The following is a 25075-nucleotide window of genomic DNA, read 5'->3' on the forward strand; positions in this document are numbered from 1 at the left end:
ATTTTGAAGAAAATCCTTTCCAGCAGACTTTCCCTTAAGTGTCATTGACCACAACTGTGCCTTGGGTCCATTTTTAGTTCCAAGAAAGGATGGGAAAGTGAGTATCTGGCAAAGGGGAGAAGGATCACATGACTGAAAGCAGTCATAACATTCTTGGGGCTTGCTGAGAGCCCAATATTTAAAGGATCTCCATCTATTCTCTGGAAAAAAAAAAGTCAGAATTCAACTTGGGTAGAACAGGACGGCTGTTTGGAAGCTAACAAACAGTAAAATATCACATGCCACAACATCTTTTAAAACATTCTAGTCATGGCCAGGTACCTCAGTTGGTTAGCATTCTCCTCATACGTCAAGGTTGCAGGTTTGATCCACGGTCAGAGCACATACAGGAATCAACCAATGAATGCATAAATAAGTGGAACAACAAACTGATGTCTCTCTCGCTTTCTAAAATCAATCAATAATTTTTTTTTTTAAAGAGAGAAATGCGGTTCTAAAAAAAAATTCACAAAGATTGGCCCTCAAGTTTATTCTTTGAATTACTAGTGACCTCAGTGTCAAAAATGTGCTGACAATTTTGATGAAGAAACAGGGAGAGAAAAGCAGGCCATTAGAAGATAGCAGTGAGGGGAGGTGAGTGCATGAAGTGCGAAATGTTCAAAGATAGAAAAGAAGGAGCTTTATCTCATTGTGGAACAGATTGCAGATAATTTGTCCGTGTGAACTCTTCTGAAACTTTATTTTTTCAAAAGGCAACTTTAGGTACCTTTTAGAGCACAACTGGAATATGCAAAGTGATGGCCATGTTTGCAATACTAATTCCATAAGATTGTATGCATGCAAAACAGAACGCCAGCTTTTGTTCCCTTGTCTTTTAAACACCCAGACTTAATCGGACCCTGTAAAATGAAGGGGGCTAACACAAGGGGTGTGCTTATCAAGAGTCCTCAAGGTAGCGGAATGGAGGCTCGTTAACAAGATGTTCAAACCTCAAGATAACTCAAAGATTGTTGATGTAAAATATATCTGGGGTCTTCCTTCTTAAAAAATAAAATTATATGCAAGTAACAATATTTTTGAGTGCCAGATGGAGAAGACATCTATAGAGAGAAACGAAAGAAATCACACTTGCAAGATTAAGACAAATTAAACGAAAACTGTTGGCTATGTAACAAGAAGTTCAGAAATGATCTTCTCTGTGGACAGCACATTCACTTTCCTTAATGGATGACACAGAAGGCAGATGCCAGTTTCTTTCCTAAGACAGTTTTCTGTGTTACCAAGGTTCCCTGCAGTAAAACGGAAGCATACAGCTTTGTTTTCCGCAAACTCTTTCCCACGTTCTTCAGTAAGATTCTGGTTATTTCCACAAACGTGGGACAGTTCAATCCCTAGGTATATACCTAGCTTTACAAAGAATGTATTTAGTAAAATTCTTTGTTCCCTGTGTCTACAGTGACCTCTTAATCATGAAACAGACTTAAGACCTTGTTAGAGAAAATGCCTTCAGAAGAGCATAGCTTATTAGAAGTGGAGTAGTCTCGCTTCAAAGAACAAGGACAGCGTGATTTTCTGAGGTGCCGTGGCAGTGGTTTCAGGCCGAGCACAACATGCCTCCACGCCAACGAGAGACAGCAACAGCTGCGGGGCTCATCTGTTGCCCAGTGCATTTCCTGGACTGTGAAGTCTACTTGGAGGGGTAGTGTCAGTGAATTCCAAGCATGGAAAGAATCTGACCACCCTTTTTCATTTTTAAACCACATCACCTTTGTCCTGTTCCTCAACTTTCAAGGCCATTTCACTTTGCATTTTTCATTGATTTGTGGCCAGAAACTGATTTGAAAAAGGAGAGCTTAAAACTTATTCTTAGTCAGGGTTTGGAATCAATTATGTTTCCAGTCATTTTCTATAACTAGGATCTCATTCTCAAAAGACACACACTTAGAATAATATCATGACTTTTTTTTTTTTTAATTTATTGACTTCAAAGAGAGAGAGAGAAAGAGAAACATCATCAGTCTGTTCCTGTATGTGCCCTGACCGGGGATCGAACTGGCAACCTTTGCGTATCAGGATGAGGCTCTAACAATCAAGCTATCTGAAAGGGGTTGGGGTTGGGGTGATACTTCAAGAATGCAAAATGACTGAGGGCAACAGAGTACATACATGAAACTTGTATGTGACAAGTATCATGAACAGTCCACATGTTTGGTAATTTTTTGTGTGTCTTTAATATGAGTCCTCCCTATCTTTCCATTCCTATGGGCCCCACTCTGTTATAGGCCTGAACATTTCATTTCCAAGTAGTCCCACAACATCTAATCTGATCTTTCCGCCTCCAGGTTCTCCCCGTGTTAATCCTTCTTAATCCCGCATGTTCACACCTACTCAGACTAACAGCAAATCAATTCCTTTAGCTCTTCATCATTTTCTTTTTATATGTGCATATATAATACTTAGAATATTACAAGTCTCAAATGACAACGTTAATAATTATAATAGTTATTGAACAAAGAGTTTAAATTACAAAACTTTTTTAGAAAACAAGTAGAGATTTTCAAGCACAAAGTTCAGGCAGGGAAAATGGCTCATTTGATGATGATTAATATAGAAGCTTTGGGTCTCCCCACCATACACATTAAAACTATTACCAGAAGCAAGACATTGCCCAAGGTGAGTGTACCCACCTATTGTGTAAATTTTTGTGTCGGATGTATTTTATTACGGCTGTCATTAGTTTTTCCCTTGTTCCTTGGCTTCAGACTTGTGGCATTTATTTAGGTCATCTCTTTCCTGATTTAGCAGAGATCATTGTTTCAGTTTAAAATAACTCTTGATTTGTAGGTTGCATGGGGATGTTGTTTATGTAAACAATAGACAGTAGAGTACGTAATTCATTGCTTCCTCTTAATTATCATGTCCATAGGATCCTGAAATAAATGGTGCATGACATTTTTAAAATATGGCTGAGTTTACTGTATAAAAATTATTTGTAAATTTTGTAATGCTACTGGGGACATATCTTGGTAATTATCAAATGGTCTCAAAACCTGGGGACTGTTCTAAAAGATGTTTTAAAAAAATTAGAAGAAAAATAGTGACAAGACTCTCTATGACTTCTACTTGGTCCCTCTTACAGTTCTGCATTTTCCCTTCGTAAATGCACTTTAAAAAAAAATAACCTGGCCTATTGGCTCAGCAATACAGCTCCTCCCAATGTGTGGAAGTCCCAGATTCAATTTCTAGTCAGGACACATATAAGAAGTAACTGTCTGCTTCTCCACCCCTCCCCACCGTTTGTCCTTTCCAACAGCCGTGGCTCTAATGGTTTGAACTAAGTTGGCCCCAGGTGCTGAGAATGGCTCCATGGCCTCCACATCAAGCGCTAAAATAGCTCGGTTGCCAAGCAATGGAGCTGCAGCCCAGTTGGGCAGAACATCACTTGGTAGAGGCTTGCCAGGTAGATCTTGGTCAGGGTACATGTCTGTCTCTGCCTCCCTGCCTCTCGATTCAAAATAAATAAATAAATAGAAAACTTGTTTGATCTCTTCAGTCTAACCTTATAATTTTGACTTTTGGACAGCATATTTTAAAAAAACACACTCAAAGTCTGATTGTGGATGTCTATACTTGAGTTAGTGATGACTTGCATTTCCAGAAATTTCATCATGCTACGATTTTTTTTTTCTGAGCTGGAACTGACGATAAATTAAGTTTCTTAGTCAACCTAGCAGGTGCTTTTAGGATAATTGAGCATGAGACTACTGGAAAGAACCATTAAAAACTAGCATCAGCCTGACCAGGTGGTGGCGCAGTGGATAGAGCGTCGGACTGGGATGCGGAAGGACCCAGGTTCGAGACCCCGAGGTCACCGGCTTGAGCACGGGCTCATCTGGTTTGAGCAAAAGCCCATCAGCTTGAACCCAAGGTCGCTGGCTCCAGCAAGGGGTTACTTGGCCTGCTGAAGGCCCGCGGTCAAGGCACATATGAGAAAGCAATCAATGAACAACTAAGGTGTTGCAACACGCAATGAAAAACTAATGATTGATGCTTCTCATCTCTCTCCATTTCTGTCTGTCTGTCCCTGTCTATCCCTCTCTCTGACTCACTCTCTGTCTCTGTAAAAAATAAATAAATAAATAAAATTTAAAAATTAGCATCAGAGTTGGTGGTAGAGAAAGTTCTTTTGAAAGATGGAAAATGTTAATTTAAAAGAGTTCAAGAGTTTAAGCCAAAAGAGCTGGTCAAGTTGTGTAGAAGAAAAAAAATCTCTGTAAGACTCCTCCAACTGTACTTGTCTTTGAATAGTTCTTTAACATCCAGTTATATGAAATTGATATAAATCCTCCCATTCTAACGACTCATGAACTTAAGAATGATAGCAACTGCAAATGAGTTTAAGAAAATAGGCTGAATGTCATTAAAATCTTTTTAAAACATTCTGTGACATCTGTTTTCCATTTTGCTATTCTGTTTAATTAACTTCAGTCTTGCAGAATTGCAGAAATCTTATTTGCTCAAAATAGTATCTTGAAGGAAGTGACCTTTATTTAATAGAGAAGAATGTTAAGTGTAATATGGGCTTGATTAACTTCATCCCAAGTTTTAAATATTTCCATGGACTTCAAGATCTATTTCTCTAAATGGCTCATTTCTGCACAGCGAAATCCAACTCTGGGTGGTGGAGAACTCTGATCTGATTGGTGCACTGTCATATTTCTAAGATACCAAAAATGGAAGAAATTTTAAACAGAATAGTGACAGTTCAGAAAACTATTCTTGTTTGTCTTCTTCTCTATTATTTGAGGTTGCTGGCTTCTGAGATAGTAAAGGAGTCAAGTTCTGAGCAAGATTCCTTCCTTACATTTGTGGGTATGTGTGTGATTTTTTTGATAAGAATAATTGAGAAAGAGATAGGAAAATGAAAGAGCCTTTGAAAACCTGGAATGTGAGTGTCTGTCTTGCTGAGGTTCAGTGGTCCCAGGAAGCTCATATTGGGAAAATCCTGGAGGGCAAATAGGAATATTGCAGAGCTGAGGAAGAGCAGCGAGAACCAGACTTCGTCAACAGCTGACTTTATTTTTCTGTTCGGCAGAGCACACAAAAGCCCAGTGCCCTGAGATCAGTACACAAAGGCAAATGGCTGTTTCAGCATGTTCTGGCTTCACTAGAGAAAGCCTACTGGGTTTTTAGCTTGACAAAGTGGGCAGACGCTAGCCGTTGGCCGCCTTTGCTCTTACTGCGCAGCAGGCTACCGTGGTCAACTAGTCTATGTGGTTTCCAAGAAAGCAAAGTAGATGGTTCTAGACCTGACTTTTCTATTCAAAGGCATGAATGAATTTCAGCTAACCACTTCTTTCAGGAAGATCATGGCTTCTCAGCCTCCTCATGGCCATTGTTGCTGGTTCCTCCAGCCTTCTTGACTTCTCCACCCAGTTTCTCTTGAACACCCCTGTCTTCTTTATCTGACCTAGGCTGGTTTCACTCTCCCAGCTCCTGCTTTTGCTTCACCCTCAAAGGAGGTGGCCTTAGCTATCTAACCTCTGACTCAAAATTGAGGCCAAATTTGTCCTGGAGAAGGAAAAATATATCAAAAGAAGCCACTTGGAGGAGAAGACTGTTTTAAAGCCAGATTTGTTTAAAATATCATGGTAGTGTTAAGATGTTCTCTTAATAGCTGATAAATAATTCATTTGCCTAGAAGGCCAAATGCATGACATTCACAGGGCAAGAACAGTTTCTGTTCAGGGAACATACCTGACCCAAGATTTTCTCTTAAGTCACCATGATGCGCCAGATACTTACTAGAATGGTGTTTCCCAACTATGGTTTAAGAAAATCAATAGGAGTTTTTGAATATTTTCATTATTTCAAAAGATCCAGTAGGTTGCAAATGACTGGTTTGTTAGCTTTTAGCTGCCATCATATTAACTCATTATAACAACTCAACATATGCCAGTCATAAGCTGTGTGATTTGTAGTTATATTGTCCCTGGTTAGACTTATATGAGAAAACAATCGTGTATTGCATGTAGTTGGGTTTCCTTTCAACTATAAAGACTGTCTTGACAATTCCTTGACTCCTTTTTGTTTAGTGATTCCGGTTCCCTCTCTGGACTTTCAGCCTTCCTACCTGCTCTTAGCCATTTGCCCAACCAACACTTTTTTTTTTTTTTTACAGACAGAGAGAGAGTCAGAGAGAGGGGTAGATAGGAACAGACAGACAGGAACAGAGAGAGATGAGAAGCTTCAATCATCAGTTTTTCGTTGGACACCTTAGTTGTTCATTGATTGCTTTCTCATATGTGCCTTGACCATGGGGCTATAGCAGACCGAGTAACCCCTTGCTTGAGCCAGCGACCTTGGGTCCAAGCTGGTGAGCTTTGCTCAAACCAGATGAACCCATGCTTAAGCTGGCGACCTCGTGGTCTCGAACCTGGGTCCTCATCATCCCAGTCCGACACGCTATCCACTGCGCCTGGTCCGGCCCAACCAACTCTTAATGTGAACCTTGTGCTCTGCCTTGCAGGAGATACAGACTCAATTAGGTTGCCCTCGCTGTCTCCCCTGGCACTGAGCACTTCACCTGGGATGACCGTCTTGTGATTACTCTGTAAGGGGTTGTCTCCCCACAAGATTATAGGTTCTCTGACACCAGGCTTGTATCTGCCTTGTTATTCACCTTGGCCCAGCCCTCCTCCAGTGGCTGACACACAATTACCACTCAGTAAATATTTGTGGGTTTAATAGTTGGACTATATTCATTATCCAACTGAGTGTCATTTATCCATTTGAATACTTGATTATATCACTAGGCTCTTATATTCTGGAGGAATAACATATTTGTAGAGGTATTAATCATTTTTTAATCCTTAACAATGAGCACAGTTCTAGGACAGATATTCAATTTAGTTCAAATGCATTTGCAATTTTTAAAAATAAGAACACTAGATTTTGGGTAGAGACTTTAATGATAATGTTTCTTATCCTATAGTTAAGCAGCCCTGTGGGAAGGTACCCTTGTACTCAGAATTCCACTCAGCTTGTAATGATAGATCAGTTTTTACTCAGTTCCTAGCAAGGAGGCAGAACCGTGATTTTAGGTCTGTAAGTAACTTAAAGATAAACTTAGAGCTTTAACTGGGGCTGGTCACCCCAATCTCTGTTGTGCGTAGAGTTTGAATGAGCTTGCTGACTGGGCCTTTTATCTTGCTGTTCTTGTGTATTTTCTGCTTGTTTTGTTTGTTCAGGTCTGGCATAGAGCCTAAAAATAAAAGCCCTCTGGCAGTTTTGACTTTCACTGCGATTCAGTTTTGCAATCTTTTCAAAACACCCTTCAGGAGACCTTCATTTATCTGTGGACATCTCCTGGATCCAAAACAAACTTGCATAGGGGGAATTTGGAAATTTCCAAATTGTAGCATATGGGAACTTGATTCCTTTGTGTGAGAAGTCTTTGCTCCAGAGAGAGGGGAATCCCAGAGGAAAAAATAAGTCCAAAAGCTCCTTGGGGTCCTCTGTCTTTGCTCTCCCTGGCCGAGGGAGCTGGGGGGTGGAGGGGAAAGTAACCAGATGTCAGAAGCCAGGGAAGGCCTCTCCCTAGTGAAAACTCACACTCAGAGGACCACACTCCGAGTTGGTCACCTCAGTCACAGACTACTTCCTGCAGTCCGCAGTTCCCTTTCCAGATACCTGAGGAGAAAAACTGACCTCAGGGACAAGAGTAGTGTCTAATTAAAGTTCCAGAATGCTGCCCAGCCAGGAAGGGAATGCTGCTAAGGTGTGACTCCGGCGGGCCCTCTTTCCTTTCTGCTTCTGTCTACCGCTTTGGGTCAGCTTGTTTGGGAATATGGACCAGCGGGATGAAAGTATCTCTGTGACAGTCGGTTCGCTTGTCTCTGTACCATGGTTGGTCTACAGGGGACTGGCACAACAACCCACTACGATCTTAAGGTTACAGACAGACTCCCCTGACTTTCCCTGGGTGTAGAACACAACAAAACAGAGCCAAGATAATCTCATGGTCTTCTAGCTGTAGACCAAAGGATTCATGACATTTTAAAGCCAAGGGGAACCACAGATGTCACTTGTTTCAACCCCTCCATTTTTCTAGGAAATAAGATGACACCAAAGAATTTAAGTGACTTGGCAGATGTGGTCTTGTGGTGGTAAAGGGGACTGTAGAGGCTTTGGGGTCAGATATCAGCCTAAATCCTGCTTCAACCTCATTATTTTGTCAGTGACCTTGAATAAGTCATTTGCCTTCTTTTAGCTCTAGTTTTATCTATAAAATGATATGATAATAGCACTTACAGGACTATTGAGATTATTGTATTACAGAAAATTCATGGAAAGCACTTAGCATAATGTCTGGTACTTGCTAAGTGACTAAAAATTGATAGCAACTATTTATCAGCATTATTATGACCAATCATCATCATCATCATCAAAACCGAGCCCAGGACCCAAGTTTTCTGGTTCAATTTTCTTTTGAATCATCTCTCTATATTGTTAATACCATATTTTGTACCCCTTACCATAGTAGTTAAAGTACAAACAGTGTTGATACCATTGGTTTAGAGACCAGAGACACTGGGCATATAATGATGCAATTGTTAAAAAAATAATAATGCTGAAAAAGAGAACCAGGGTAATATAGTAACCTAAATTTTATCTTAGATTATGTCTCCATATTTATATTTTCATAACATCCTTTTAGACATACACTTTCTAATGTGTAATAAAAAAATTCTCTCCTGCTTACTGTTTTCATTCCTGTTTCACCCTGATACCATCTCAGTGAACTTCTACAATTGAATACATTCTACTTACAAAATTCCAAGTGACTGTTCTGGTAGTAAAAGCATGATCGGTGTCAGAACCACTCGGGCCATTTTGCGTGGGATCTAAGCTCTCCCAGGAAAGCGGGTAGCTCTGGGGAAATGCTGAGTTCTGTGTGCAGAAGAGAAGAGGAGGGTTGAACGAAACTTTTCCAGAGTAAATTTTTGCTGCTGTATGTGCACAGGAACGGTAGGTCTGATCCCTCTGACTCATTCATTGAGTTTTGCCTGATCACAAGTACACTAAGATTAGGAAATCATGAATCCAAAATAAAATCAGATTTATTCCCCTAGTTTTTTCTGGCCCATGAAATGTCCCTGTTTTCATCGCTTTTCTCTCCTCATTCACCATCTTGAATCAAGTCTCCTAGTCAGCTACCACTTCTTTTTTTTCTTTCTTCCCCCTTTAAGCAGAAAGTATGCATATGTGGATTCTTAAAAGCTTGCTTGGATTATCAGATTACCCTAAACAAACTATTCCCTTCACCCAGATTGGGAACTCTAGCAGTGGCAGTAAACCCTGACAAAGAGAACCACTTGACACAAAATAGGAAGTCTCAGGGGCATAAACGGTGTTTCATTCATTCATGTTCGTCTAGCATTAGCGCCGTGCCTACCACATAGTACATTTCCATAAATATTTGAATGAACAAATAACGAACCTTCCTCCATTTCCAGTCATTTTTTGAGTGCTGTAGCAATTCTTTTCCCAGGACAGAACAATATTATAAACCTATGGATCTTGTGAAAGTTACTGTTTTTTGATGGCTTAGAGTTTAACTCCCAGAATTAATCACTTGTAGTGCATTCAAATAATGGAATATTATTTAGTGTTATAAAGGGGTGAGCTAGCAAGCCATGATATGGCATGGAGGAAACTTAGATGTATATTACTATGTGAAAGTAGCCAGTCGGAAAAGGCTGCATTCTTCATGGTTCCAACTATATGACCTTCTGGAAAAGGCAAAATGATGGCAACAGTAAAGAGGTCAGTGGTTGCCAGGAGTGATTGGGGAAGGAGAGGTGAGTAAGCTGAGCACAGAGAATTTTTAGGGCTCGTCGTTTGTAAAAAAAATGTAGCACTCTGGTGGGGGGTGTTGATCGTGGGGAGACAGGCTTTCCCTGAGGGGGGGCAGAGAAATCTCAGTACCTTCTCAATTTCACCGTGACCTTAAAACTGCTCTAAAAAAATAGTCTTAAAAAAAATCAAGGAGGATATCAGTTGGTATGTAAAGAGGTCAGAAATATGAAAATATTAAGAATTTTAAAGATCCTGCCCAGAAGCTCAAAGCAATCACGAGGCTGAGACAGTAGTTGAATGGCTGAGAAACCATTAATGAAAATGATGTAGGAGTAGCATCTAAGAAAAGGCACTGGACGTTTCTCTGAGGGAGAAAGCCGCATGATCAATTAACCATATTCGGGTCGGAGATGTCTCCAGAGAAAGCAGTTTACACCTGGAAGCCAGCCATACAGTGTCTGGGGGCTAAAGTAGAGTCCATCTGATAAGTAGAGACTTGGGAGGTAAGATCAGAAATGAAACAGATGTTAGATATGTTCGATCAAGTTGTAGTCCATTTACTAACAAATTGCCTCAGTGTCTAGATCAAGGCACCGGTTGGGTACTTAAGAACAGAGAGCTGTTATTAGTGTGTATTTACCTCTTGTATCCTGAGTTTTCTCATACTTGGCTGTATGGCAGTGTCGGTGTTCTGCTCTAAACAGGCAAACAAAGGGGCAGTCAGTTTTTACCACGGAGGCCTAGAGAAAGGACAGGTCAGGACACTCCCTGCGGCTGAGGCTGGATGGTTCATCTTCAGTGTGAGGGTCAATTTTCAATCCTATGTCAGCAAGGGCTTAGATACTGAGAGAAAACGTTCAAGGATATACATAGCCTAGTTCCAATGGCAGGTATCATTCTTAAGATTAAAAATGTAGATACAATGACCATATTTTCAAGTCAAAATTTCAGACACGTTATGACAATGAGACAACATATATGAAACTACAACTGTCTGAGAAAGTTCAGGCTCTTTGGTCACCACATGTAAAGAAGAGAAGGACATTTAATTATATTAGAAAAAGAAGCCAAACGATCTTTCTGTAAAGCTGTGGAATAAAGAGCTGCTAGGGCTTGCCTGTCAGTTTGTCCATCCTCCTAGGCTCAGGGAGGCCAAGCATTTCAATATCTTTTCTGCCGAGTCCCAACTCAGATACTGGGAAACGTCCAATACCTGTTCCTATCAGCTCCCGTTTCATATTCCCATTGTGTTCCATTTTCTGAATTTATTTGTAATTGTTTCTTCAGAAAAGAGAACAATGAATGATAGATGAAGGAACAAGAGAAGATATTTGCACAAAGTTGATACAAAGGCTGCAGTCTTTTAGATTATAATACAAACATTTGAAAAGTAAAGATTGGAAGACTTTTCTTTAGAGATGTGAATTGACACAAAAATGTTTAGAAAATAGATGAATATAGATCAATGGTTTTTAAAATGTGCCCCCCCCCCAAAACCAGCAACATCAGCCAGGACCTTGTGGGAAATGCAAATTCTTAGGCTCACCCCAAATCTACTGAATCAGAAATTCTGGGTGTGGGACCCAGCAGTCTATATAGTTCAACAAACTTGCCAGATGAAAGTAGCCAATGATATAGATAAATCATTCAGATAAGCACAGTTCATTTAGAAGATAGTTGTGAACAATATGGAGTGAATACATCAAAATCTTCACACAAAGAAAACCTTCCTTTCAGCAGTGTATTAGTTTTCTATTGCTGTATAATGAATTGCCTCAAATATAGTGGCTAAAAGCAACACATTTCTTATCTCGCAGTTTCTCTAGATCAGGTATCCAAACATAGCTCAGTTGGGTCACCTGCTTAGGGTCTCATAGGGCTGCAATTAAGGTGACAGCCGGGCTGCATTCTCATCTGGAGGCTCAATGGGGAAGAACTTGCTTTCAAACTCTTTCAGGTTGTAGCCAGAGTTCAGTTTTTTTTTTTTCAGTAGGGACTGAGGGTCCCAGTTTGTTACTCATCATTGTGTGGAGGATGCCCTCAGTCCTTAGAGGCTACTGACTATGTCTTCCATGTGGCAGTTTGCGTCTTCAAAGCTCTCCAGGCCAGCAAGAGTCTTTCTTTAATCTGCTAAGATAGAGTCATATGTATAGGTAGCCTGTCATGGCAGTGACAGCCCATCCCCTTTACCATTCACTGTAACTTAGTCCAGTGAGTGACTTTCACTGTTTCCCATATTCTGTTGATTACAAACAAAGTATAGATTTCATCTGCACTCAGGGCAGGGTTGTGTGACTTGCAGTTCACTTTAAGGTATACTCCCCACATATAGAAATTATAAAGCTTTCTAAAAAAATGGACCACAACTTATCTAGTGTTGTTTGTCATTTGAAATGAAGCACATTTGAAAAAGAGTATCTTTTTTCAAGAAAAAGTAATAATCTAGTAACTCACTATAATCTTAGCAGGGTGAGGCCAAAGATTGACTTATTTTTCCAACAAGAAGAAAAATTTAATGAGGTTAAAATAATAATCCTACTTAGCTGGCTTTGATGTGAACATTCATTCCCCTGGCATCCGATATCCATCTCCTGGTCATTCTTGTGAGCCCCACTCAAATAATCTTCTCTCCACCAAGCCTTTCCTGATACTTCTAACTAGAACTCTTTTTCCTTTTAGTCCCCACGGGATTACTGTACTTTGCAGTTACAGGGTGGATGATTTATCTCTTGTATGCAGGCCTGCATCATTCTTTTCTATATCATTAAAGCGTCTGTCAGTAACTGCAGGTAAAGGAAACTCAAGAAATAGCTGGTACGGTAATGAGATTCTATTTTTGTATCTTTGGAGCCACTCAAGCAGCATAATATATCCTCATATTAAGGTTTGTTGGATTAGAAAAACAATCTATTAATATTAGTTGTTTTGACTTACTAAAATCTATTCAGTGTACATGCTCACATTAGGGGAATAATACCATGTGGCAGCAGCTTTGAAATCAGATACCCATGAGCTCTGTTCCCGGCTTCTCTGTGTGGCTTTGGGCATGACCCTTTACATTGTCTCCAAGCCTCGCTTTTCTTAATTTAGTCACGGCTTAGTAAATATCAAGCCATTATTAATGTCAAGTTGGAGCATTAACATTTCTTGACAATATCAGCACAGTTCCCAGAAGTACAAGGATTGTAGCATTTTAGTATCTTGTTCATGTACTTGTATCATGTTCATTTAAGCAGATAGTTGCCTGCTATCAAATACAGACGAAGTAGACACTTACTATTCCTTACTGTTATTTATAAATATTCTCCATCTTTGGTGGTGATTTTAGAGGTTAGAATAATAGAGAAGAGGGAGGGGGGGGTGACAGGACATAGGAATTCTCTTTTAATCAGTAGCATGGGAAAGCTGGTCATGTTCACAGAACTGAGGGAGATGAAATAAGCAAATTTTCCTAAACAGTGCCCTGAGGATTACACAGTGCATGACGAGCAGCTTCCAGTGAGTCAGGGCTGGAATGTGCAACAGATCAGTGTTCTGTTCAACACACTAAGTCCCACTGCGCTATCCTGCAGCCTTGCCAAATGTAGGAATTCACAAGGTCAGGTTCAAACTTAAAAGTCCATTTCTTGAGTACCATGCCAAGTTATTTTCATTTCTTGCAATAATCTAATCAGTTCTCATAACTTTCTTAATAAAAAGGCAAAGATTACGGTGCCTTTCCCTAGAATGGAGGATTGTTTTCTTGGCCTCACTGCATGTGTAAGGGTGTGGTACTAAGATAATTCCACGTGGGTACCTTTTAAAATTCTGTTATACTGTTCTCTGCTCTGAGATTAGATAAGACAGTACTTTCCTATTATTTTTATTTTCTGCTTCACATGATAGACCTATTTAGACATTTTAAATGATCCCTGATAACTCTTCAGTGAACATGTTAGCATCAGCATTAATATGCTTTGAAATGTAATAATTTTTTTGTCATTTATATTTACTGGTGACCTCCATATCTAGTTTTTAGTGACCAAAAAACTTACTTAAATTCCCAATGTATGTTGGTTGTTATTGCTTCCAGTATCTAAGTAAGATCTTTTTAAGACTTAAAGTGTAAAGAGTTGCAAACTATTTGAGAGGACAACTTAGGAAGAAGAGTCCGTGAGAAGAGAAGGAATGCAGAAGGAGAAAGATGAAGCAGACTAGGTTTGTGACTAAAGCTTTCATGGGGGGGGAGAAACCCTCAAATATATTAGTAGTGTATTTATGCAACAATGGAATGCTGAGCAAGCAAGAGAGAGTTTTGACAAGTCTCCGTTGAAATTAAGAATATTCCTTGCCCTGGCCAATTGGTGCAGTGGATAGAACGTCAGCCCAGTGTGCAGACATCCCGATTCAGCCCCTGGTCAGAACACACGAGAAGTGATCATCTGCTTCTCTCCTGCTCCCCCTTCTCTCTCTCTTACCCTCTCACAGCCAGTGGCTCAATTAGTTCAAGCCTTGGCCCCGGGCACTGAGGATAGCTCATCCGATTCGAGCATTGGCCCCAGAAAGAGTTTGTTGGGTGGATCCTGGTCGGAGGGCCTGCAGAAGTCTGTCTATCTCTCCTCCTCTTATTTAAAAAAAAAAAAAAAAGAATATTCCCATCACTTATCTTTGGAGGACATATAACCACCACATGTTGTATTAAGCCAATAAGTTTTGGGGCAATATATTATACAACAAATACATATTATACAATATATACACACTAGCAAACAGTACTACAAATAATTTAAAAGGAAGATAAGGTCAGAAAAACTTAAGGGGGAATAGTCCAGAGCTTTCTGTTGATGTTGAATAAGAATTCTATAACCCTTCAATGGTTGGAACCTATAGTAATTGTCCTTATATAGATTTAAGAAGGATGCACCAGTGTTATTCTTTGTTATTTAGAGGAAACTGATATGTATGTCAAAACTTATAAGAAGTTATTGTTAATCTATATTTGAGAAGCCTCATTCACTACTATGTATTTTTGGCAAATTATCAGTGCTGTTCCATTCTGTGTTGTTAAAGTTTTAGTCATCCTTATTTAGTTAAGCTTGTTACATGAGTATACCTTTTAGTTTCCTTTTTTGGTCATAAGGTTTATTTCATAAGCCTAAGGTAATGATTGGATTTATGTTCATTCAAATGGGTTGATCTTAATGCAAATTCCTCAGTGCTATGCAGTGAAATTACTATTAATGTCTTCCAGAACAAATCTGAGATAAGATCATAATTGTGGTTTTACAGATACTGCTTTCCAAATGCTATTAAATTATGCTGAGTATTATTTTCCATTCTGGTGCTTCTTAAACTTATTACCTGGCGATGATTTTTACATGGGAACAGTCTGAAGAAAAACAATTGTATGATTCTAGATAAAATAAAAAAAAAGGATTCAACCAACATACCACAGAGTATTTCAGAGTAAAATGCTTTCTTCTCTCCTCCTTGTCTCATTCCCATCATTCTACTTAATGTTTGATGTCAGTCATTCAACTTCATTCAACAAACCCTACACAAAGGTTCAGTACCTCACACATGCTAAGCACTATTCTAGGCAATGGATAAGACAAAGGCTCTGCCCTTATGAAGCTTAAATTTTAGTCTGCAAGAGTCAATAGATAAAACAAATACCAAACATTATAATTTTGAATACTGATGAGTACTATAAAAGAAAGCATTCTAACAAGTGTGAGGTAGTATATAATTAATAGTTTTGATTTGCATTTCCCTAATTACTAGTGAAGTTCAGCATCTTTTATTTACATGTTGGCCATTTGTATGTCTTCTCAGGAGAAATGTCTGTTCAGGTCCTCTGCACATTTTTTAATTGGCTTGTTTGGTTTTATTGTTGTGGAGCTGTATGAGTTCTTTTTTTTTAACAGAGAGAGAGAGTCAGAGAGAGGGATAGACAGGGACAGACAGACAGGAACGGAGAGATGAGAAGCATCAATCATTAGTTTTTCGTTGTGCATTGCGACACCTTCGCTGTTTATTGATTGCTTTCTCATATGTGCCTTGACCGTGGGCCTTCAGCAGACCGAGTAACTCCTTGCTCGAGCCAGCAACCTTGAGTCCAAGCTGGTGAGCTTTTGCTTAAACCAGATGATCCTGTGGTCAAGCTGGCAACCTCAAGGTCTTGAACCTGGGTCCTCTGCATCCCAGTCCGACGCTCCATCCACTGCGCCACCGCCTAGTCAGGCTGTATGAGTTCTTTATATCTTTTGGATATCAACCCCTTATAGGAGGTGTCATTTGCAAATATCTTCTCTCATTCAGTCCTATATAATTTTATTAACCAATGTCACTCCAATAAATTTAATAAAAGTTTTTTAAAAATTTAAATCCCAGAATTTTAAAATCATTTTGGAACCATTGTCCATAATAAAATAAAATTTAAAAAAATAAAAACGGGATAAAGGCACTGAGAGAAAATGACATTGAGAAAGAAAAATTTGTTTTAGATAGAAGGTCAGGGAAGTGAAATTTGAGCAAAGACTTGAGTGATGTTAAGAGCAAACCATGCGAAGATCTGGAGGAAGAACATTTTCCGTGTAGATGGATCAAGTTTAAAAGCCCTGGAGTGCAAAGGATCTTGATGTGTGGGAGCTTAGAGGAAGAGAGATTAGAGAAAGGTGATCCGAGTGGGTCCAGCATGAGGGGGAAAAGGGATAGAGATGAAAGATGAAACTAGGGAAATAAACAGAAAAATCATAAGCCAGGGAAGGAGTTTGGTGTTTATTCAAAGTATTGATGGAAAAATACAGGAAGATTTTCAGCAAGAAAATTTATTTTTAAAATACCTCTCTGGCAGCTGCATGGAAAATAGGCTGAACACAGGAAGGAAAAAAAGCTAGGCTGCTTGGTAGGTTATTACAGTTCGGCTAAAAAATTATAGTGACTTGTAAGGGTGGTGGTAGTACAGGGCATAAGAAGCGATGGGGTTTGAGGACATATGTAATGAAATTTTCTGATGGATAATATTTGGGATATAAGGAAAAGAAAATCAAGGATGACTTCTGGGTTCAGGCCTGAGAACAGAACTGGGTGAAAGTTGGCATTTATGGACATAGTGCACAGTACGGGAGGGGACAGGGTGGAAGATAAAAGGGAGTTCAGAGTTCTGGTTTCACCACAGTAAGCTTGAAGTGTTATTATAGATTTCTACATGGAAATGTCAAGTAGGTGGTTGGAAATATATACAAATCACAATGGTTTTGAACAAGAGCTGGAAATTTGAGAGACATCTCCAAAGAGAGAGATAGTGTGAGGGCTATGAGACACTTCCTCTCTGGAGAGAGTGAATGCAGTAGAAAGGAGGTCTAGGAATGGGAGCCTGAAGCACTCCAACACCAAGATGTCTGGGAGGGGATGAGGTGAAATACCCAAGGTAGAGGGAACGCCAGACAGTAGGCTGTTGAGTGAGGAAAGCCTTTCCAGAAGATATGAGTGACGAGTTTGTCAGTGCTGCTGAGTGGTCTTAAAAAACAAAACGAGGACTGAGAATTATCTTTTGGGCTTGGCAAGATGGAGGTCCTGGTTGACTTTAGCAAGAGAAGTTTCCATGGAATGGTGGGGACAAAAACTGGAGTGAAGTGTATCAATGAAAGGAAATGGCAGGTAAGAAAGTAGACACAGCGAAGTCATACAAATAATGCCTAGCTGGAAATGTTGCTTTCCTCAGATTTCTTACCTGCAAGGTGAGAAGTTTTAGATGACTTCTCTACTCCAACATACTTTTTCTAAGTCAGAGAAATATCTTGAAATAAAAATGGAAAGGCCAACCTGTCTAAAGAAACATTGACTGCATTGCAGATGGTCTAGATATGATGGTGTCATCATTGCCTAGGGCTCATATTAGCATCCTTTGTATCAGATGCCCGTTTAATGATTTGAAAAAATAATAGAAACTTTAAATATTTTATTATGAGAACAACTTACATTCCTTTATTTTACTTAAAGCCATTTTTGCCTTGCAAAGAAATATTGAGATCTTTTTCAGATAGGAGGAAGTAAGTCTCAGAACAGATCTGTCTGTTCATGATTAGATCTCAGGGCCTCCTCATTCTGCCATGGCCAGATGGACCCCAACAGTTAGGTGTATGATCAGTTACCTATGGCCTGTTGTCACTGCTGCTGGCAGTGATGATTAAAAGTGAAAATAAGAACAATAGCCATAGTAACTGATCTTAATCATGCTCATTTAGAATTCATAAAGCCTTTCTACAAAACTTAATCATATGGGCCAATTAAAATGCTCTTTCACATACATTAAATTATCTAACTCTGACAGCCTTGAGCACGGCTTAGCTATCCTAATGACTTTCTCATGACTTTACCTTATTAAAAAAAAAAACAATATATATATTTGCAACTCATATTTTCAGGCTCCAGAACTATTGCTTTGGGGAGGGTTTGAATGCTTGTCTGAAACTGTGGCCTCAGAGATGCATCTAACAAGAATTTCTGAAGCTGCTACCAGAATGCATTTCCCATGCAGATCAGAAACGAATGTGAAATATTGCCCGTCCTCTCGCCTTTGTCTGCCTTTTGGTGGTTCTGTGCTCTGAACGGTGACCCCTGGTCAGGCAGCCTCTGTGATGAAGGCCCCGTAGGTATTGCTTGTTCCATAGACTGCATTCAGAAGTCACATCATGCGTCTCTGGCATGTAAGCTCTTCTGCATGAATCATGCAAACTTGGTGAACCGTAAACCTCTCCCTGTGGGTAGGCAGTTGTTGGTATTTTAGTCTGCTTGGAAACAGGCTGAGAAATATTAAACCCAGCTTTTTTGAGGTTAGTCCAAATTATTTTTTTAGATGAGAGAAAAAAAAATATTATGTCTCCTAAGGAAACTTGTAACCACGAACAGTAAATTTGAAAGGTTTTAAATGGGGCTTTTTCCCTCCCACATGCCCCGCTTGTGCATAGTTTAAATCCCTCGTTTCTCCCACCAAAGAAAATAAATGATAGACCGCGGCTCAGTAGGCTGGGACTGTGCAAATGCCTTTCTTAGAGTAAAAGTATAAAACAAGGTATGCTGCGTTATACTGACCCCACCAGTCTTTCCTTTCTCCAGTTCTCCGGTTCAGTAGTCTACTACTTCTCGTAGGTAGTAGGTTTCTAAAATTCACAACTGTATGGCCGGTAGTCGTTGCCGTGGCGGCCGTGCTCATGCAGGTTCTCATTAGATTATGGCAGACAGTAAAGAAGCAGTGGAGCCAAAAAGTGGTGGGCCATTCCTTTATTAAAGTCTCGCACCAGCCGACGAGCAAACAAACACACAGGGAAAACACTTCCCTCTTCATTCATTCAGAGCTCACAAAGGCCTGACACATTCTCCGGTTCCTCCTAGAATCAAAGGCCACACCAGTATTAGCAGAGCTTGCAAAAGCCCCTCACCTCTGGTTCCCCATCTGCACACCATCTCTCTCTTTGCACAAACTGGCTTCTTCTTCAGCACCCTGCATTCTCTCTGCTCTCCATGCAAAACATGACTTCTCTTTGCACAAACCTTCTGGCACGAAAATGGCTCCTCCAGCAAACATCAGCAAGACAATAGCCCTTCCCAAGCAGGAAGGTAATTTGCAGTTTCACAGATCACATACCTGATGCTGCCCAGAACTATTTTTTAACACTAAAAGTGAGCAAACTCAAGAAATACAAATTTTACAAACTCATTTGCCCAACAACAACCATCCCTGTTCATTTGAAATGAATGAGCTAAACTTGCTGGAGTTAGTGGGAAGGGAGGTAGTCCTCAACTCACCTATTCAAGGTAATGAGTCACTTCCTGTTTTAAACAGTAGGCTTTCTAGATTAATGATTGTGCATCTCTCTAGGGTATGGACTCATAGTCAGCCCCTGAGAACCCCACCCATCCATCCTTTCCCTCTTCCCCCGAGGCGGGAAGGGACTGTGAGGAGAAGAGAGCCGTGACTTTGTGGCTGCAGGCTGAAAGGCTTCTGGTCTAGCCTGGCTTCCCTTGCGATGACTTCCCTCTGTGTCTGCTCTCCAGATGTCAGCCTCTGTCCCTGTTGCAAACCTCCTCTGCCTCCCAGCCACAAACTCTGCACGTCCTCTGCCCTTTCCAACATGACTCCAGGATCTTCAGACTCTTTGACCCTCTTGTCTCATATCCACTGGAGCATCTGGAGACTTCTGACTCTCCCTTGTGCCGCGCTGTGGCTATGGGCACTGGGGACCCAACGGAAGGCTGATCACTGATCCCCTCTGCTGCTCGGCTATGACTTCCTCCTTTCGGCTGGAGGGTTAGTGACCTACTTTCAACTACCAAATTGCTATGTAGGACCTTTCTGATTTTGGATTCCCCTCCAACTTATTGGAGGTTTCCATCTCTTTCCTACCCTTCTTCCCGCTCTCAGTCATGGGAAGCAGGGGTTTCTGGGTACCTGGAAAGGGGCCCAAGCAGCAAGTTAACTATCATCTCAGCCCCTTGAAATTTCTTCAGAAAAATCCTCCCCAGCCAGAAGGTATTTTTACTTCCCCCCTCAGAAGAAACACAGCCCCCTACAGGAGGTCTAACGCCTGCCTAGCTCGTGAGCTCGTTGAGACATTCTTTGGCCTCCGTGTCCCAAGGGTGGGTCTGGATAATCGCTGCCCAGCTATGTGAGGCCAAGAAAAGATCTCTGTTCTCTCCCCCAGATGCCTGGGTTCTTAAATTCGAGATCCAGAACACTCACGCCTATTGTTTGCCTTCTAACTTTAAACATCTATGTTGAAAGTCCAAATTGAGCAATGATTTTGTTTGTTTTGTCCATTGAGTCTTGCCCGTCCTGAGAAGTATGGCTCAAGCTCAGTAGGAATTTACCAAAAAGGAAAAATGTGCCACATAGTGTTGAGAATATCATCTGACGCATCTTATTTTCAGTCATTCTTTTAGCCAAAGAGTGAACGGGAAGTCCAAGGTTTCACAAAAATGAAGCTTGGCCTTACATCTACCTCTCAGAAGTGCTTTCTTCTCATCCGAAAGGCACTTGTATATTAGAACACTGCAGAGCCTCAGGTCGCCCGTGGAGGAAGGGGCAGAGTGAGATTCGAGGCCTCATCTGACTCCTATAGACCACACTGCATTCAAAAGGGTTGAATACGTGTGACATAGATGACAGACGTTTTCTTCCTTTCTTTTTTTAAGTCCAATCACAAGCGTACAGAGGAGATACCAGGAGATGAGCTGAAGATCTTGTTTCCCTGGAGGGAATCAAGGTGCTCTCCTGCTGCCACCCCTGAGGGCGCGGGGACAGGCCTTGTTCTCTGAGTCAGGACCTGCAGGCCACTCCGGAATAGAGATGAGGATAAAGCAGTTGTGTGTGGAGCTGTTAAAGTCCGGGCAAGGGTTTTGTGTTCAGTCAGCACCAGCTACAGAAATCCAGACCAAAGAGAAATGAGCTCAACTCGGTTTCCTTCAGGTCAGGGGTGAGCAGGCCTCTCCCAGGTCTCTCCCCCTCCTCTTCCCCTTCCCCCTCCCCTTCCATTTCCCCCTCCCCCACCCCCCTCCCCCTCTCTTTTTCCCCTCTCCCTGAGCTCTGTCCCAAATTCACTTCCCAGACATTCCCTAATGATCTCACAGACATTGGTGACAGCACTCCTATTGGGAGATACTACAAATTTTCCTTTTTAAGGATATAATTTCTATATATCTTCTTAAAAATATAACAGTTTGTAAGTAGGAAGTGCTCAAAAAATTCAGGATTAGCAAAAGTAGGTGTGCAGTTGTGAGGATGCAAAACACAGAGTTTGTTCTTGTATTATTAATTATTCACTGGTGTACTATTTTCCATACAAGCCACTGTAAACCTACTTTTGTCCCACCCTGTGTTTGTGAATGAATTAATAGAGGAGGGAATGACTAACTTGTTACTCGACCTAGAACAATGTGATTTAATATAAGACTAATTCTTTGTATCATTTTGCTACAAAGGTCATTTGTTTCTATATTACACATGATATTTAATATCAAATATAGTTTATAAATGTATATTCTCTAGTCTAGAAACCTCTCTTTATACCTTAGCACTTAGAAAAACAAATTTTATAATTTGTTTTTCTCTAAATCAAAATATCCCCCTCAGAATATTGACCGCCAGCGCTTTCTAACTGACCTCCATGTATCAGGCAAAAAGATTCCTTCCAGGCTCCTCAGACCATCCCGTGCAGCTTAAATCAAGCAACATCATCTCTAAGCAAATTCCCTTTTCTCTTTTTTGGGTGTAGGTGTAGTCCCACATTCCTCCTGGCCTCCAGCATCTGGAAATTCCCCTCTGTTGTCTCTCCTCATTGCCCCCTCTTAGCCAGAGCAGCCTCTTCTCTGCATCCCTCATTTGGATTGGTGTTTATACACTGTCCAATATACGATTTCTAGTATCTATGAGAAAGAAGACTTCTTCACCATAGGCAGGTTCCCCTGAAGGTCCTCTATTACAGGTTCACAGACTTCGGAGTCAGAAAAAAAATTGTTTAAATCTTATCTCCAGCACTTAATTTTAATCATCTGAAAAGTGAGAGTAAAAAGAGTAATGAAAAAAATGAGCTGATATGTGTAAAACACACAAGCACAATGTTTGACAGAGTATTCAATGGTAGTTATAAAATATGGGGATATAAAGTACAGCATAGGAAATATAGTCATTAATATTCTAATATTTATGTCTGGTAACAGGTGGGTACTAGAATTATTGGGAGGATCACTTCACTAAGTATATGATTGTCTGATTGTCTAACCACTAGGCTCTTTACCTGAAACTAATATAAAATAATATTTAGTGTCAACTAGAATTGAAAAATAAAATAAAGCTTTGCACAATGACAGGATCGTAGCCAATGAGGTTTATCTGAGGTGCAATGATTGCTAATTGAAAAATAATATAAAACATATAAAAGAAAATATTCAAATAATAGAAGCAATGATGATGATGAAGATAGAGGATATGGTTGATTTAATAGCTAGTAGACACCTTGAGGGGCATTAGAGCATGGCCCCAGGACAGGAGATTAGGAATGGTGACATCTTAATAGGGATAAGGAATGCAGGGGTAGGAATATCCCAGAAATTTCATCTAAAGAGAGCTCACAGTAATGAAAGTAAGAATGGTTACTCAGGGGCATAGAAGGACCTCAAAGTGAAGATATCACATCACAGTAGCACCCATTTAACAATTCTTAGATTAATTGAGTCACATGTTCATGGACATTAAGTTTAGAGCCAGCTTACCCTGCGGAAGTGGGTTCCGGTTGTGTAGGTCAGTTTACTGTGTACCACAGATCTTAATCTCTTTCCCAAAGAACAGACATACCAGGAGCCAGCAAATAGCTTTTAATTAATGAATGTGTCACCTGCAGTTCACTGGTAATGAGGGAAATCCTGTACTGTACATTCTTTTAAATGTAGATTCAGGGTCTGGGTATATGCAACGAGTGAGGTAAGCAATTCAGCCCTTTTCCTATGATTGTGAGCCAGAGAAATGGCTGAATTACTAATGGGTGTGTGTATTTTATTTTATTTTTTTTTAGTGCAATGGGTGAGGAGGAGAGGAGGGTGAGAATTTTCTTGGCATAGGCCAAAATGAATGAAAATGCTTACAGTGTTTTTATAATCGGTTCTGTGATGATTTCCAGGTGGCATTCTGCCATCACTTGGGGCACACCCATTTGGACTCAGTCCCTTTCTGTAAGAATATCATGATTTCTAGTTGGCAGGGTAGGGACCAAAGCAAAAAGACAGTTTTCTCCCCACCCAGCATACCCTGGCTCCTGCCAGATGTGAGGTCGGGAGAGATGAGCCGCTGTAATAAGACTGATGGTGACCATGAGGGGGCCTGTTAAGAAACTGGGAAACGACTGAGAAGTTTTCTCCACCTTCTTCATATACCAGGCACTATTTCTGTGTTCCTAGTTTTCCCTCTGCTGAATAGTAGAGCTCTAATGAACACAGCCCTAATCTTCAGGTTATTTCCAAAATTCAAACTGTAGCAGCATAGACTTGAAAGCAGTCTCAGAGATGATCTATTTCAACATCCTGCCCATCACAGATGTTCCTTGGGCGCACCCTTGACAGGTGGCCAGCCAGCTTGTGCTTGGACACATCTGGAGATTAGAAGCCCCCTTCTTGAGAAAACCAAGCCATTTGAGGGCATCTGTAGTGGCTGGGAGGCAGCATGAGGACAGGGGGTTGGAGGAAGAAAGTATTGCACTTGGAGTTATGAGGAGTTCTTTGGACCTGTTCTTCCACTGACCAACTGAAGAGTCTTAGGGATAAGTCACTGTGCCTCAAAATGAGTCACTTATGTCAGCTATGGGCTGTTGGATATGATCTCAATACTTCTAGCCATAACATTGTGATTGAAACTTGTTTTTCCTATATCCAGCCAAAACTGCCCTTCCTGTGACTTCCAGCCATTGGTATTAGTTCCGACTTTCAGTACTGTAGGGGACGTCTTAGCTCTCATTGACATGGGGGATCGTCAGGTATCCGAGGATGGCTTCAAGGGCCCCCATAAGTTATCCCTTCTTCAAAGTGACATCATAAATCTCCTTTTATGACTGTCTTTCAGACATCCTCCTCATCTGACAGTCCTCTTTCGGACAAACTCGAATCTCAGCTCTTTAAATTGTGGTCCCCAGTTCTGGATGTTACACTTCGGAATGGATCTAATGAATATGGGGAAGTATTGGGACTCTCACAACCTTCTCACCCAAGCTTAATCCAGATCCTGTGCTTTTTAGCGAAGTTGGCATTTCCTTTGGGTCTTTCAGCCACCACTGCCATCCCTTGGCACAGACTATCTGTGGTCAGCCACAGCCTCTGGTTCTTTCCACATGACCTACTCTTCAGTCTGTTATGTACACATTTAACGATCTTTCCCTTTTTATTATACAAGTAATATATACTCCCAGTAATGTAAAAAATTAAAAAATACCCTTCAAAATTATAGGACCCAGATATAACATTCTTAACTCTTCTTATGCTACTATACTGCTCACAAAAATTTGGAGATATTTCAAAATGAATATGAAGTGATTAAAAAAAAGGAAGCATTTGATTTGTTTTTATTAAACAAGAACATCAGAAAAGCAACGACAAGTCAAGGAAAGTTGTTCAATTATGCAAATGAGATGCAAAACCAACTTTTATTTTATTGGTGAAAATGCACTATACAAAAGGCTGAAAGTAATGG

At 40.5% G+C, this 25075-nt stretch overlaps 1 protein-coding gene and 1 pseudogene across 6 annotated transcripts in view; both read left to right on the plus strand.

Annotated features, from left to right (window-relative positions):
* The window catches only part of PALLD (palladin, cytoskeletal associated protein), a 388850-nt gene that overhangs the window by 214810 nt on the left and 148965 nt on the right, over positions 1–25075 (plus strand). The window lies entirely within an intron of this gene.
* Positions 22693–22774, plus strand: LOC136390158 (U4 spliceosomal RNA; annotated as a pseudogene).

Source organism: Saccopteryx leptura, chromosome 1 (genome assembly GCF_036850995.1).
Source record: "Saccopteryx leptura isolate mSacLep1 chromosome 1, mSacLep1_pri_phased_curated, whole genome shotgun sequence".
Lineage (NCBI taxonomy): Eukaryota > Metazoa > Chordata > Mammalia > Chiroptera > Emballonuridae > Saccopteryx > Saccopteryx leptura.